The sequence below is a fragment of the Armigeres subalbatus genome, chromosome 3, assembly GCF_024139115.2.
Source record: "Armigeres subalbatus isolate Guangzhou_Male chromosome 3, GZ_Asu_2, whole genome shotgun sequence".
Classification (NCBI taxonomy): Eukaryota; Metazoa; Arthropoda; class Insecta; order Diptera; family Culicidae; genus Armigeres; species Armigeres subalbatus.
Genome location: NC_085141.1, coordinates 360,725,202 through 360,738,915, shown reverse-complemented (window position 1 = coordinate 360,738,915; position 13,714 = coordinate 360,725,202). Strand labels below are relative to the sequence as shown.

Below are 13,714 nucleotides of genomic sequence, written 5' to 3'. Positions count from 1 at the left end.
AAAGTCGTAGGATTTTTTAAAACTTCGTATTGGATTCGTAAAAAAGAATCCAGAAAGAGATTTATTTACAAAGATTGGCGAAATTTTTTATAGTCGTCTATTAAGTCCAGTACACCGGGGCACAGTGATGCCAAGTGGAAGAAAGTGAAAAAAAAATGTTGATCAACACTCGAGTGTTAAGCTTCGATAATAATTTTCTATGGTATTTGAAATGTCTTTCCTCAAAATTTCATGAAGATTGAAATTGCACCTTGTGCATCATGTCGATTCAATAGCAAGTTAAAGTTGTTGTATGTAAAATGTATGGCGAAAACATTATGTTTTTCAACCTGATGTTTAATTATAAGACCGCAATCTGACGCATGCCGAATTAGGCTAATTTCAAAACTTATTTCCGTATCTCTTTGAGGATATGATGAGCGTTTTGTGCAAATCTGCGCAAATAGTATTATCCTTCAAGTATATCATTCTTTGAGTTAACATTAGCGTTAAGAGTTAACTTATACTGCCGCTAACCGCAAGTCGAGCACATCTGTATATGGGCCTCCATATGCAGGTGTGCTCGACTTGCGGTTAGCGGCAGTATAGGTGGTAAAGGTTTGACTATCACTTCCTTCGATTTTTGGAGTAATGGTAATAACACAGACAAACAGACGTAGCAGCCTGAATATTTTTCTGAAAAATCCATCGTTCAACTCCTCTTCCACCATCTTGCGAGCATGTTACACGAAACAATGTTTCGTATGACATTGTCACTAGAAGGCGCTGGAGTGAAATGTCAAACTCGAAGGATTACTACGGTAGCGCCTCTAGTTGTGAAACGCGCAAGCAATCGAATTCAAATTGATCGTTGAAGTCATGGTCGATGGTAATTTCTCTAGTGATACGTCTGTTTGTCTGTGGTAATAATGTGAAGTAGAAGTAAATATTTGGGTTTTTTATTAACCTTCTGGGACTCGCACCGTTGTAAAAAGTACAACACCTTGAGTAAAAATGAGATATCTTTTTAGTCAGTTGACCAATTTGCACCAAACCACCAGGTATTCCTAAAAAAAAGTTCTTCTTCAATTGAAAAGATAATAAAAGTGATTCGATAGAAAGCTCGGGTTAATATAGCTAAATAAAAAGCTCCTTGGAGTTAATTCGCAGCTCTCACTCACCGATGACCGTAGGTAGCCAAAAAAACCCGGAACGTTCGTAAAAATGGTCATTTTGTAAAGTTCGTCTTACAGGAGCACATTTTTTTCTAAGCAATTTCCGATAGTGATCTTAGAGTTATTACACAGTTCTTACTATTCTTTGACCGCAGATGGCCAACAGACGGCCTTCCGGATAATCCGATACGTCCGTAAAAATGGTCATTCTGGAAAGATCGTCCGAGAGCAGCGCAATTTTTTCTAAACCATTTCTGATGGGGATGTTTAAGCTGAAACACATTTCTCACACTGCTATTACCGCAGTTGGCCACCAGGCGGCCTCCCGAAAAATCCAGAACGTCCGTAGAAATGGTCATTTTGTAAAGTTCGTCCTAGAGCAGCGCAATTTTTTCTAAACCATTTCTGGTGGTGATTTTGGAGATATTTCACAGTTCTTACTCTGCTATAACAGTAGGTGGCAACCAGACGGCCTTCCTTATATTCCGGAACGTTCGTAAAAATGGTCATTCTGGAAAGTTCGTCCGAGAGCAGCGCAATTTTTTGTAAACCATTTCTGATGGGAATGTTTGAGCTAAAACACATTTCTCACACTGCTATGACCGCAGGTGGCCACCAGACGGCCTTCCTTATGATCCGGAACGTCCGTAAAAAGTGTCATTTTGGAAAGTTTGTCCTAGAGCAGCGCATTTTCTTCTAAACCATTTCTGACAATAACCTTGGAGTTAATTCGCAGTTCTAATGGTAAATTTGAAAAGTTTATACTAGAGCAGCGCAATTTTTTATAAACCATTTCTGACAATGATATTCGAGTTAATACACAGCTCCTACTCTACTATGATCGAAGTGGCCACCAGGCGGCCTTCCTTAAAATTCGGAACATCCGTAAAAATGGTCATTTTGTGAAGTTCATCCTAGAGCAGCGCAATTTTTCTAAACTATTTCTGACGCTGATTTTGGAGGAAATTCTCAGTCATTATTTTGCTATGACCGCAGGTGGCCACCAGATGGCCTTCGGGATAATCCGGAACGATCGTAGAAATGGTGATTTTTTTTAAGTTTTTCTTAGAGCAGCGCAATATTTTCTAAGAAATTTTTGATGGTGGCCTTCAGTGTTAATTAACAGTTCTTACTCTACAACGGCCGCAGGTGGCTACCACACGGCCTTTTCGCAAATCTGGAACGTCCGCGAATGGTCGTTTTGTACAGTTCATCGTAGACCAACGATTTTCTTCTAAACCATTTCTGATAATGACCAGGAAGTTAGTCAATGCTCTTCACCATAAAATCTTGTATAGAGCCTTCGCCTTCGCCAAAAGTATAATAATAGCCCAAAAATATATGCACTACGCAAACAAATTAATGATGAAATCTATCATATTAATTCGCCACTTCATCTCATAGCTCCTATTTCCATCCCATCAAAAACAAAGCAATGGTAAGGAATTTAGTTTGTTTATTATTTTTGTGATTTTTTTCAACAGTGAGCACGCATGTTGACATAAATAAGCGATGAATTTGGTGCCGTATTTTTTTGTTTAGCGATGAGATGGATATATGTACAGTGAGATGGAGATCGGAACATTTCCCCTACTTAAATAGTAGTCATTGAAGATAATAACCACATCAGGTATTCGAGAAATATTGAATACCAAATCAATACCTTGTCTTAGTTAAGTTATTCGACAAGTTTGCAAATCATGATGTGTTTGTAACGGCCATCTGAATTCCTGAAAATACCTCAATGTGGTACCATACCTACTTGAGGTATGCACTTTGCCTTACTCGATGTACTGTAAATCTATATGAATCCTGGCTAATATGATCAGTTTATTGATAAAAATTTTGATAATAATAACGAGTGACCAATCCCAACAAACATTGAATGCTGTTAAAGGTCTTTTCTAGAAGCTATTTCAGCTAAAAACCCAGATTAATCCACCTAGCGGCGATGATGCCTTTCTCGTGCATCGTAAAATGTACTGAAAAAATCACATAGGAAAGGTCAAAAAAGCACTTTAGGGGGATAGATCGCATATTTTCTATCATTTTGCATTAATTACTATGCATTCCCACCATTCTTGAAAAAAAATTTTTTTTTCGATTTTGAAATTTTTTTTTCAATAATTCCTAAATGATTTTTCAATAATTCCTAAATGCAATGTCCGATCAGGCCAATTTTCAATAGCAAACAATGGGACCGCATTCCCCGTCGAATGCAACTTGTTGCGAGTAAATCGGGTAATGCTAAGTTCCAAAAAGTGTGTCTACAAAATTTGTACACATACACACATACACACACACATACATACATACACACAAACAGACATCACCTAAATTCGTCGAGCTGAGTCGATTGGTATATAACACTATGGGTCTCCGAGCCTTCTATCAAAAGTTTGGTTTTGGAGCGAAATTATAGCCTTTACGTATACTTAGTATACGAGAAAGGCAAAAAAGTTTTTCCTGCATTTCCAATTCTAACAGTGCCTGTTAAACTAGTCAATTTGAAGCTACAGGATTGAAATGGAAACGCTATGTAAATCCATTTCATGTTCTAGCGATTGCTGTAACATTATTTATAGATCAGAAGCGCTTAACGCCCAGTGATCTATTTATAGATCAGTTACATTTTTTTATATCTGTTGGCAAGTTTTAGCTCAAAAGCTATACATGTCTTCGTCAATATTGTTCTATGAACTAATATCTTTCATATGGTGAACAATTTAAATTGGAACTGACTCACTAGGTGGCGTAGGCGTCCATAGAAAACTGAACTTTTTCATACAAAAATCAAGTAATGAGTAGTGAACGTCCAAACAGCATACATCAATCTGTATCTCAAGAACCTGACTAGTTAGGTATATGGAGTCTTCAGCAAAGTTGTTCAGAGTATCTTGGCGGTTCAACAAATGATCCAAATAATTCTGAATTTTCGTATGAGGTGGCGCTAGTAAGCATCCAAACTTCTTCTGCATAAAACATCAATCTGTATCTCAAGAACCTGATTAGTTAGCTACATGGAGTATTCAACAAAGTTGTTCAGAGTACCTTGGCGGGTCAATAACTGATCCAAATAATTCTGAATTTTTGTACGAGGTGGCACTAGTGAGCATCCAAACTTCTTCTACATAAAACATCAATCAGTATCTCAAAACCCTGACTAGTTAGCTATATGAAAACAACGTTGCAACCTTCTACTATGCTCGCATCAATATCCGATAATACTCCACTTAGGTCTTCACACGATGATTGAATTTCAACTGGGCCAGGAGTACGAATATCTCCATCCAATACTAGTTCATCATCGGCAGAACTTTCGTCGCTGGATTGTTCTGGTGCTGGTGGCAAAGCAACTATCTCCCGTTGAACCTTTTCAACGGTGATATGATCGATGGCAGCTTCAAATGTTTTGAATTTCATCTCAAGCAATCAGAATCTTCATAATTTTAGTAATAAATATATACTGCTGATAATTATTATTATATAAAACCTACCAGTACACCGACCGGATAAAGGAAAATAATCAAATTATACTCCACTGCGCACTTCTAAACAAACAAACTCGTTGTGAAACACAGTTGCGAAGTTGCGAAAGATACATAAAAGCCAGTTCGCTAATATGCGTACCAATTCTTATTGATCGATTTCGTAAACATCATTTTGTTGACGTTATGGAGGTACCGATTGAATTTGATATGATGTTCCTAGTTTGCAGTCATATGTTATATTGGTTTCAAAGCAGCCATATTGAGCAAGTCATGAACGCCATGGCCGTAATAAAACCAAACAGTGCAGTACGGATCGTTATGTAGAGAAGAAATCTTTTTCAAAGCTTCGAAACCACCACCAATGAAGTTTGTTTCGAGTGATCCGTGAGTGTGCGTGTGTTGAGCTGTTAGAAACTTTTTCAACAATGTGCGTCGCACAAAAAAAAAGAATGTGACGATGAATGAATTTTCTCATTTATGCAATGTGCAACCAAATATTGTAGGGAAAAGTATGGGTGAGGACGAGAGATAGCGAGATAATGAGTGAGAGAGAGATAGAGTGAGTGTGAGAGAGATAGAGTGAGAGACAGAAAGAGTGAAAGAGTGAGAAAGAGAAAGAGTGTGTGAGAGAGAGAAAGAGTGAGAGAGTGAGAGAGAAAGAGTGAGAGAGTTAGAGAGAAAGAGTGAGAATGGGCGAGAGAGAGAAAGAGTGAGAGAAAAGCGAGAGAGTGAGAGAGAAAGAGTGAGAGAGAAGAGCGAGAGAGAGTGAGAGAGAAGAGCGAGAGAGTGATAGAGAAAGAGTGAGAGGGAGAGAGAGAAATAGTGAGAGGGAGAGAGAGAAAGAGTGAGAGGGAGAGAGAGAAAGAGTGAGAGGGAGAAAGAGAAAGAGTGAGCAAGAGAGAGTAAAATTTCCAATTACTTGATTCGTTCTCGAGTCAGGCACAAAAATGTGGTTCATTTGCGTGGGAACCGCTGCCCTCCCCCTACCCAAAATGTAGATGGGATTTCCAACTAGCATTAGGACTTTCTCCGATCTCCCTGCGTCTCCCAAAAACTATATGATGCTTGTGCCGATTATAATTGCTATCGAATATACTGCTCAATCGGTACAATCATTCTTTCATCATTTTCAGCACATATGGCTCACCGTGCTAAAAAAAAACGTAGGTTTTCAATTACATTATTTTAAGTTTATTATTTTAATGTGCTGAGATGTTCTTGAAAAAATCAAGTGATTATCATGAAAGTGAGTTAATTCGGGCGTTAATGGGTTTAAGGCACGCTGCAATCGAATTACAAAAATTATCAAGGCCAGAATGGTGGACCTCGAAAATAACGACTTCTCGAATAAGATCCGCACTCTCCCAGATTATGCTAAGTCGTTCTGGAAAATGACCAAACACTAAAATCCAAGCCTCGGCCCATTCCACCTCTGATCCCACTAGACAATAATGGCTCTAAGGATCGCTTGATAACTCCTGCAGAGAAGGTCGCAGAAATAGATCGTCACTTCGTCAGCTCACACAATCTTGGGCAGAACATCGTCAGTCCACACGAAGCAGCCGTCAACGAGCATGCTAACAACATCCATTTGATTCCCAATGACTTCTCGGAGGAGTTCATCATCAAGTTGAAATCATCAAAGATCATGAAGGCCCCAGGCTTCGACAGCATCCTGAATCTCGAGCTCAAACACATGAGTGCTCCGTTCTTTGAGCACCTCTCGCTGATCTTTAATCAGTGTCTCCGGCTCAGCTACTTCCCATCGTCCTGGAAGTCAGCAAAAGTCATCCCCATCGCAGATGACACCTCCATCGTCTACAACGGTAGAGTGATCAGAGCGCTAGTGACAAAACTCCAACGAGGCCTGGATGCCCTGACAGAGTACCTCACCAGCTGGAAGATCTGTATTAACGCGGCGAAGACCCAGGTCGTCATTTTCCCCCACTTTAAATCCCCTAAACATGTCACGCCTAGGGACTGTAAAATCATCCTTAATGGCACGACTGTGGAATGGGCCAATGAGGCCGACTACCTTGGCTTGACCCTCGACAGCAAGCTTATTTTCAGGAAACAGGTTGACAAGACGGTGACGAAGTGTAACGTTTTGTTGAAACTACTGTACCCATTGATCAACCGCCGGTCGTCATTGTCCCTGAAAAATAAGCTTACTGTCTACAAGCAAATCATCCTCCCTGTGATCGAATGTGACATGCCGGTCTGGGAGAGCTGCACTAAAACCCACCACCTCAAACTTCAACGGGTCCAAAACAAATTCCTGAGGATAATCCTCAACACCCCTCCCAGGACAAGAACATCTGAGGTCCACCGTCTTGTCGGGATAAAAACCTTACTTGAACGCTTTGGTGAGTGTAAAGAAAAGTTTAGGGTCCGTTGCTTGCATTCGGATCAGGCTCCAATTAGGGCGCCAGTTCCAATCTAGGTTATCAAATTTTAAGTAATGCCTCCTCAAAGGTAAAATGTACAATTGGAACACAAAACAATTATCTTTACAAAATAAACAAGAAAAAATCTGAAGAAGAAGGGCCAGGTGGCTAAACACTTTAGCTGAAACACTATTGTATAAACACAAAAAATAAAAATAAATTGAATTTAAGTTAAAAAAAAATTAAGAACCAAAAACAGAAGCGTTGACTCTTCCTTGATCCAAACAAATTGAAATTCCATCGAGAAATGGCAAAAATATTAATCCTCCAATGCCCAAGACCGCCTTTCGACGGGGTATTGTGATTATTTTTCGAAAAGTTTTTGCTGTTGATCAATAATGTAAACTTCAATGCATGTTTAAATGTGATTCGAAGTCTATTTTAAAAGTTGTACACATAAAAAAATATCAAAAATTGAGTAATATTTGGTTCCTCCGTGTTTTTCCTCGTATACCTTTGAAGAGTGAAATATTTGTAGATCTTTTTTTCTACAAAAACCTTATTCAATTGAAGTTTATAGTGTTGAATGTTACTCTCTAAAATATTTATCCAACTCGTTACGCGGAAAATAAAAAAAAAATTCTGAAAATTTCAAAATTGCAATAAGTCAGCATTGTTATTTTCAAACTCTAAATATGTTGAAAAATCAAAAAAGATAAATAGAAAAAAAAAATTTGATTGGATAAAAAACTTGAAAAACCAAATTCTAAAAATCAAAGTGTGAAATTGATTAAACCGCGAATTAAAAATTGTTAATGCCCTAACCGTGTTTAGCCCTAATGCCCTAAGATGTTTAGAAAGCAAAATAGTGATTTTGAGCGCAAATAAAAATTTGGGTTGTGGAGGGTTAACGTCTTCAAGAAGATCCTCAATTTTTACAATCGCAGAGTGTATTTATGTATACAAAACACACACGTAGTGCTATATTAAAATGTCATTTGGTCGAATGGGACATTTTACCGAAAATGCCGTTTGACCGAAATGGTCATTTGAAAAAAGGGCCATTTGGCCGAAAGCGTCAGTTTATTGCATTTGTATACAAGTACGAAAATATAATCTAAATAAATATAAGCCTAAAATATAACAGAATCGCTTGGGCACCTCTTAACCGAAAAGCTATGACAAAATAAAAGATATTTTAGTTACCAGATAAAGATCGGACAGCAGAACAAAGGGAACCGAAGCGACAATCTTTATCTGGTAACTAAAATATCTTTTGATAAAATGCATTTTCCGTTGGAGACCATATTTTTTCGCACTTCAGTTGTGCACCAAGTTGAAATTCGTCAGAAGCTGTGCCCATTGCGTTGATGCTTTTTAAAGAATATGTTTATGCAGTATAGTCCCCTAATAAGTTCATTATCGTAACAGCTTACCTAAATCGTTTCTCATGGTATGCTACATATCGTGAGCAGTAGTGCAAAACGACATGATCGTTATAATCCAGAGAGCAAAGCGTCTTTATCTATCTCAGGCGACCAAATGAAAAAAATCGTGGGACCTTTGATCAATTTCGCATGAAAAGCAGTCATGAAAGGGTGTTGTGCTTTATTTTGAAATTAAAGTTTAAAATTAGAATTGAAAAACTGTACCTTGTTTTTTTATTCCTTTCTTTATTTGGTAGGCACTCTGTGTTACTTAACCGCTGCTGTGCCGAGATCTACTGTCATATTCTGCTGCCATATTCCACAGAGTATCTATTTTTAAACTTTCCATTATTTATTGTTGTTGTCATTGCTCTATTGTGTCCATTTTAGTCCATGTCGTGAATCCAATGATCGTTGGATTGTTTGGTCGTCATAAATCCGGGTATCGTTGGAGTAATGACTCCGAAAAGAGCAAGTTGTCAGTCGTCATCAGTCAGCCGTGACGGTAAGGCGCGTAACCCCAAAACGCCACCGTATGGGCTGCGAATCCGGCGACTGACGAGGGTTTGGTGGAGGGGCTGGTTATCGAACCTATGACAATTCGCTTGTAAGGCGAACGTGTAGCCAACTACGCTACGGGACCCCCCTAATTTACCGAGTTGAAAGTGGTAATAAACACAAAAATGAAGCAGATATTGACCACTTATTTGCCCTGTCACGGAACAAATATTTTTTGGGATTTTTGTAGCATGCCTTTCATCCTTCGCGTTTCTACACCCAACCAGCGGATGGCAGAACCTTACAGAAACGTAAAAAAAATACAATCATTATCAACAGGCTATATGTACGCCCTAACCTCGACCAAACCGCGAGTTTTTCGGTTCCCAAAAACTAAAATTATTTATAAGAATCAAGATTAAAATTGTACTAGAAACATGATTTCGGCTCCGTAGCGCTTCACGGCAAATGAGCCTCTCAAATAAACAAAAGATTTAAAAAAATTCAACAGGCTGTCAAATTGCACTGTCGCGTCGCGTCGCATCGCACGTCGCGTTTACTCTGGCTTCACCCTAAGGGGAAGACTTGGATACAGGGTGTGCAAGGGAAATTTCCAAATTCAAGACCGTCACGAAATTAGGAGAGATTTCAAACGCTAATAGCGTCATTATCTTTCGGTGGATTTCCGAGATTTTCTTATTAATCGATTAGGAAACTCTACAGCAATTTGTCAATTCCATTGCAACTATTGACTATCAACGCTGAACTATTGGAAATTAAAATAATTATCCTAAATAATTAAAAAAAAAATCACATTGTAATTAATATGCCTTTAACATTTAGGATGAGTGCAAAATTGAAAAACTGTAAATCGTGTAAAAACAGAATCCTGTGTAGTATAGTATCTAACAACGCACAGTATTTTATTACAAGTTCTGCATCTCCGCTGATTGTTACATATCCAGAACACTCAAATACACGACGTTATTAGCTGATATCAACATTTAAAAGTCTGATCGCACTTACTCTATAGTAGACTGATGACACTTCAAATTTGAATGCACCGATTTTTTATACGGTCGTGCGGTCTTGTCTTCTACACGGGGTAGGGTCATTTGGACGAAACCCGTTCGGCCGAAAGACATTTGGTTGAATGCTACTAGGCCGAAAGTTGTTTAGACGAATATATCATTTAGCCGAACAGATCATTAGGCCGAAAGTCATAAGGCCGAACGGGTCATTTGGCCGAAAGGGTTGTTTGGCCGAAAGAGTCGTTTGGCCGCAAGGGTCGTTTGGCCGAAAGAGTCATTTGGCTGAAAGGGTCGTTTGGCCGAATGGGTCATTTAGCCGAAAGGGGTTTTTTTTGGCAGAAAGGGTCATTAGGCCGAAAGGGTCACTTGGAAGAAAAGGTCACTTGGCCGAAAGGTTAATTTGGCCAAAAGGGTCGTTTGGCCGAAAGGGTCATTTAGCCGAATTGAACATACGGCCAAATAGTTGATTTGAAAGACGTCTCACTTCTCACTTCTCCCTTTCTCTTCTCATAGTAAAAAGTGAAAAGCGCGAAATGAGTAGTGAGACTTCTCGAATAGGTCATTTAAAAAGTGAAAAATGAGGAGTGAGAAGTGAGACGTCTCACTTCTCACTGCTCATTTCTCAATTCTCACTCTAAAATAATGAGGAGCGCGAAGTGAGTAGTGAGACTTCTCACAACTCACTTCGCGTTTCTCACTTTTTACAGCGAGAAGTGATGAATGAGGGGTGAGAAGTGAGTTGTGAGACGACTCACTTCTCAATCCTCATTTCTGAGAAAGAAGCATAAGCATAAGAAGCGCGAACTGAGTAGTGAGACGTCTCATTTTTCACTTCGCGCTTCTCACTTTTTACAGCGAGAAGTGAGTAGTGCAAAGTGGGTAGTGAGACGTCTCACTACTCATTTCGCGCTTTTTACTTTTTACAGTGAGAAGAGAAAAAATAAGAGTGAGAAGGGAGACGTCTCACTTCTCACTCCTCATTTCTCACTTTTCAAATAAACTATTCGGCCAAATGATCCTTTCTGACAAACGACTCTTTCGGCCAGATGACCCTTTCGGCCAAATAATCCTTTCGGTTAAGTGACCCTTTCAGCCTAATGACCCTTTTGGCCAAATGACCCTTACAGCCAAATGACCCTTTCGGCCTAATGACCTTTTCGGCCAAATGACCCTTTCAGCCAAACGACCCTTTCGGCCAAATAACCCTTTCGGCCTAATGACCCTTTCGGCTAAATGACCCTTTCGACCAAACGATCTTTTCAGCCAAATGACCCTTTCGGCCAAATCACTTTCGATCACATGGGTTTCGGCCTAATGGCTTGTTCGGCCTAGTGGCATTCGACCAAATGGCTTTCGGCCAAACGACCGTTCCCCATTTCAACGAGTTTATTATTTACCTGACGTTTCGACACTGGGATTGTGCCTTTTTCAAGGAAAAATATTTTTGCTGTTTGTCGTCGTATGTTCATTCTAACTTGCGCCGTCTGTTTGTCTAATTATTGTCCGTACATGGCTTTGGAAGCACTGTTATCAATTTCCAGCTAACATTAATTTCGCTAACATCTCATTTCTCATTTCTCACTTCTCATTCGTTTCAATTCTCTTCATACATTTTCACCATGGCAAGTGAGACATTTCACTTCTCACTTCATAATGAACTGTTCGGACAAACGACGTTTTCAGTCGCTTATCAATTTCGATACTACTAAATGGTTTGTTTGGACGAATGATTTTTGGCCAAATTATCCTTCCCCATTTTCTAGTTGTTTTACTCAACCGTGCAATATTTTCCTCGCGATAACAACACTCGTTTCTCATTTCTTATAAATTATCTATTTAGCTATTCTCATGTAACATTTTTTCTTGTCTTTATTTCCGACATGTTCGGCCCATGACTGGCTCATCTCGTATCTGACGTCATATTTGTCCCTTACCATTTCCCCTTTTTCACTTCTTACTCCACATCTGTTATCTCTTACTTCTCACTTTTATCTCACGTTTCCTCACTTCTTACTTTTCGCTTCTCAATTCCCAACCCTCATTGTTCATTTCTTATTTCTACCTCTCACTTGCTATTCTCACTGTTACTCTTTTGTCACTTAATACATTTAGCGCTCCTTCAAACTATATGGTAACCACCGTGAAACATAGGCGCTGATTGATACCTTTTTGACCTGCATGCAAAGTTGATACACAATTATTTGCTAGTTTATCAGGCTAAGGTATTACTTCCGAGTTTATTGGTAAAGTTGTTGGAAAAAATAAAGGAATGATAGCTAAGCCTTCGTTTGTGAATCGAGAATCCGAAAAACATCGTAAACGTGATCATGGATAGAGGAGGTAAAGCGGGTATCTAAAGATGTCATTATTCAAGTGAACCGAGACGGCCCACATTTCGTTCTACATATTTACGATAGACATTATATTCTGTGGTAGTTGAACCCAACAAAACCAGTTCAACTGTAAATGTACAACAGAGTGCAACAAAATATCATTGTTTATAAAAGCACAAAGTTTGACATGGCATATCCTGGAATTTATTTATTCCATAAAAATGACGTCGGAATTGATTGTTTAGGTTCACAATAAATTGGTCTCAATGTGGCCAAATATTGTCAGCCGACACAAAAGGGTTTCACAGAATGTCACAACTTTTAAAACAGTGAAGTTTGATATACCGCAACACAGATTTTGCAGAACCGATCTCCTGGGAGCTTTCAAACTTCCCAGAATTTAGGTCTTCTTCAACTGTTATTGATTATTGGTACACAGACGGATGGCAATTGAACTCAATTTGACTTCTGGAAGAAAAATATTCACACAAACAAACGGTTGACCATAACCTCATCACTTTACTGTCAGGCAGCCATCCCTTCCGATCCAAACGGATCAACTTTTCCCTTCCGGAATGAATGAACCAACAACGTCGACTTCACTAGCATCCATTCGCCTTGGCCTAGCTCGCACAGTTCAGCCAAGTGTAGCGATAAAAGTTTAATGAAATTTTTATTTAATACTTTAAAGTTTTTCCCTTAAGAGGTAAAGTTTCCGACTGGTACTCCTCTGAAAGGAAAGCGAGAAGCGAACGTTCTTTGTTGCAAAGTAATTTTATCTGGTGTCCTTCCGTTTTCATCGTCCGGAATCAGTTTTCTGAGGACCGACAACAACAACAACAACAACAGCGTCGAACGAAAAGTGGAAAATGAAAGTGCAGTCCGCTGGAACTAGTCCAGACCGTTTGTCGGAATTTTTCTCCATCCGTACGATTGCGCGCGTGTTAAACTCGAGTTTCTTTGTTTCGGAAATGCCATCGCTTGAAAAATTCTCCAATAAAGTTAAACTTTAAATCCCATCAACATTGTTACCGTTCCCTGTTCGTTGCACAATAAATGAAGCAACCCACCTTACACAACATATTCCCTGGGAACCCATAAAAGTGTCAGGGATTAACTCTCGTTACGTCCCATACCAACCCAACAACACTAAAAGGGGAAAAGGGATCAAGAAGCAACGAGATCAAGGCAACTCTCGGAAGCAGACAAACATAGACACACATGCACACTCGAACACGTGTGTGTCGTTCAATGAGCCAAAGTAATGGCAACGAGCACACATACAACACCCAAACGACGACGAGGATGGCGACGAACCGCTTCCTGTTTTCTTCCGAAGGTAACCGGCTGCAAGTAAGTACCGGCCGGCGATATCGGATGCGACGGGAGAATT

At 39.3% G+C, this 13,714-nt stretch overlaps 1 protein-coding gene across 2 annotated transcripts in view; it reads left to right on the top strand.

Moving 5' to 3' along the window:
- Positions 1 to 13,714, top strand: part of LOC134226251 (nephrin) — a 1,334,188-nt gene that overhangs the window by 450,328 nt on the left and 870,146 nt on the right. The window lies entirely within an intron of this gene.